At 36.7% G+C, this 3,348-nt stretch overlaps 1 long non-coding RNA gene across 1 annotated transcript; it reads left to right on the top strand.

The window, feature by feature from the left end:
* The first annotated feature begins 357 nt into the window (after positions 1 to 357).
* On the top strand, positions 358 to 1,107 carry LOC149227781 (uncharacterized). The gene is made up of 3 exons (XR_016247161.1): positions 358 to 497; positions 611 to 694; positions 787 to 1,107. It is a non-coding gene; the product is annotated as an uncharacterized LOC149227781 (long non-coding RNA).
* The last annotated feature ends 2,241 nt before the right edge of the window (positions 1,108 to 3,348 follow it).

Below are 3,348 nucleotides of genomic sequence, written 5' to 3'. Positions count from 1 at the left end.
CTCTCCTCGGGATTCCGGATGTGATCGAGGGTGGAGACTCCGCCGATCTCATCGGACGGCTACCACTGTTCCTTGCATTTGTTTCCAGTTTCTTACGGAGTAGTCTTTAACGCGACTTTTTGAAAGCTTTTCCGGCGATTTTTTCCGGTGAAAATCCGGCAGTAATTTATTGGAATCCAAGTTTGATAGCTAATTTCTGCACAATGAAACCGTCCCAGGGTTTTTCAGGGTGCTGAATCCGAATATGCAGTTAAAAAACCATTTTAACTGCAACAAATCATGATTTCATCTCAATTTCTTCCGCCGGATTCCGTCACCGGAATCTCAAAAAGTCGCATTATAGACAACTCCGTTTCTTACTACCGGGGTTGGCGCATTTCGGCTCATTTGGATAGGTTTTCGGATTAGCTCTGCAGTTTGAGGGTTAGCCGGCCTGCGGCAACTCCTACCTTCTACCAGCTTCTTCCACGGAAATTTGACAGAGATCCCTCCTACAGGTCAGGGAACTTGGTTTCTATTGTTGATTTCTTATTGCCCCAACCTCGTTTCCACCCTGTAAGCTCCGATAATCATAGCTAATAACATTCACTCATGGGTTTTTGTGTTGCAGGTTCGATTCACCTTAAAGATTCTATGCCGCCGTTGGTGGTGGCTAGACTAGCCCCTCTCAGGCATGGAGGTGCAATCGGCACAGGTAAGTCCAACCCTTCGCACCACTGTTATTTGAAACCAGAGTAGGAGGTTTGCATGTCAATTTCGGTGACTGTCTGAACGTGTTTATGCCAGTTCAAGTTATCCGTCTCTACTTGAGAGGGTTCCTTGGATCAGCTCCGCTCCTCTAGGGACATACCCCACAGTCTGCAACCCAGTAGAGCGTTTCACCAGCAAGCTTGTATTTATACTTATTGCAACTTCTCTGTATTGTATTGGCCTGTACAATGGTCGTGTAAACCTGTTACACAATTTGATACCTCGATTGAGGATTATGTGGCTTATGCCTAGCTTAATTTCTTTGGTACATGTACTGTGTGGACTATGGTTGGCGGGTTGAGCGCTAGCACGCTGCTTCCCCTTTGTTTAATATAAACCCTGATTTCATTTGCACTCTATCGCTCGGTGAATGTTAAGCTACAGATATTACTCTATCTCTTTGATTGTTATCTATGTATTCCAGAGGTTGCATGGCGATTTATATATGTATGCGTTTGCAGTCTAAAGATTCATTTACTTTCTGCGCGAGTTTCATATTATCTGTGTAATGGGTCGAAATCCGAGTTTTATCGGTTACAAATCCTGTTAAACAGGTTGCATTACTCTCTGAGATAGAAGGGATAATCCTGTTTTACTTGCTTGCTATCTGCGACGCATGTTTCAATGGTTATGCTATTTTTTTTAGCCTCTGGTACTATATCAGTAGCCTGACCGCAACGTAGCGTTTGTGCTGTGTTTGCGGACAAATAAAAAAAGTGAAAATTGCTTGGTATATGTTTATCTATGTAGATTGGGATATTATTTATGAATTTGATAATTGAATACGGTAATTTCAGGTGAATTTGAAAAGATGAATTTACAAGATGTTATTTGTTATATTAATAATGTGTATAGTAAATTTGAAAAGGTAATTTCGATTTTCAGGGGTAAAAGAGGGCAGGGTGAAATCACAACCCCATGTTATTATTTCAATTTTCACCCTCCATGTTATTATGAATGAGAAGCATATTCTCTGAATATTCAATCTCATCCATTGATTTAAAAAAAAAAAATACAAACCTACATAAATAAATAGATACTTTTATTTTTATGTTTGTAATAGTGGTGTTTTGACAATTACCTCTTTTGGTGAAACTGTCCAAAATTTAATTTCTGTACATGGTGATATTGTATATACTTTTTGAACATTTACATAGTTCAAGCTCTTTACTATTCCACGGGGCAGCCCAGTCAACTTTAGTCTGGTTCAATTTATAAATTAATTGTGAAAGGTTCTTTGAAGCAGTTTAAAAATAAATAAATAATCCATTAAAAAAATATGCTATGCTTGATTTTATTCTTAACAAACCAGTTCACATAGCACAGATGAAACTTGTACAAATAAATTTTAAAAGTCATATGATGGGCAGTTTAAAAATAAAAACGTCATAAAAAAATTCGTTGATGGGTAGGGTCACCCGTCAAATTTAACCCCTGGCCACGGTTTGTCTGTAAAGGCTGGTCGCAACAAAAGCGTGCCTGACAGGTATTTAATTGCGCAGTTATGAGTTCGTCATGTCAACACGTATACGTTGATATTAAAATACCGTGCCAGTTCACTGTCATAATCCATTCACTACTACTAACACAGTGGCTGTAGTACTTTTGTTTTTTTTTTTTCCCTTCCAGTTATGTTGCAGGGTGACTCATTTTCCAAAAAAAAAAATTGGGATTTTTGGATTTTTAGGAAATATTTTCAATCCAGATTTTATTTGGGGTTTGGGGAGGGTTTTACATTTTGAAGAATATTCTGGATAGATTTCAAGGATTTTTAAGGCAGATTTTATGGACAATTCAAGCATATAGCTTCAGTTTTGACGATGGAGATAGATATTTGAATAATATGATCTTTTTTCACATCCATTATTTTTGTAATAAACTAAATGTAAATTTTTTGTACAAGTTACAGCTCAAAATATGGGTTTTGTATGATGGGTTTCAATTTAGATTTCTAGTGATTTAAATATTTATTTTCAATGCTAAAATTACAAGAAGCAATGTCCATGCCATTTCAGCGTTCACATATTATACATAGGTTTTGATTTATACAAGTTTTGAGAAGTGTTCAATTTCAGTGCTTCCACCATCCCAACCTCAAGCATTAACAATTAAATAATAGCAACATGGATTCCATACTAAATGTTTAAATAAATTCCTATTCAATCCCTTCTTAATCTAAGTATGAATTTAATCTTTTTACACAATCAAAGTATTTTATAGTGGTTTTCAACACAGCCGTAAAAGTTTGCAAAATTTATTGAGAAGGCGATCCCTTTTATGTTTAACATAGTTATCATTAACAAGAAATACGAGAATAAGAAAAATGTGATAAAGACCGTTCTTTGTCTAATAGATTATTCATGAGCCTTGTTCCAAATTGAAAGTAGTTACAGTTAAGCTTCTTAAAGTTAAATGATGTCGTCAATTTACAGCGTGCACCAATCTCCAAACCTTATTGGTTACGGCCCCTTTAAATAGTTTCTGCAGAATGTTTTAAAACAGTAACCCAGCCTTTTCCCTTCACCGATTCTTCCTATCAGAACTCTACAGCCCCTCTATAACCCTTTAAGTCCTCAAGCCCGCATACATACAACTACT

This window comes from Pinus tabuliformis, chromosome J, assembly GCF_031772625.1.
Source record: "Pinus tabuliformis cultivar Carrire ecotype Pingquan chromosome J, CPIR1, whole genome shotgun sequence".
Lineage (NCBI taxonomy): Eukaryota > Viridiplantae > Streptophyta > Pinopsida > Pinales > Pinaceae > Pinus > Pinus tabuliformis.
Note: the sequence above shows the minus strand (reverse complement) of the source record. Positions and strands in the feature narration are given on the sequence as shown.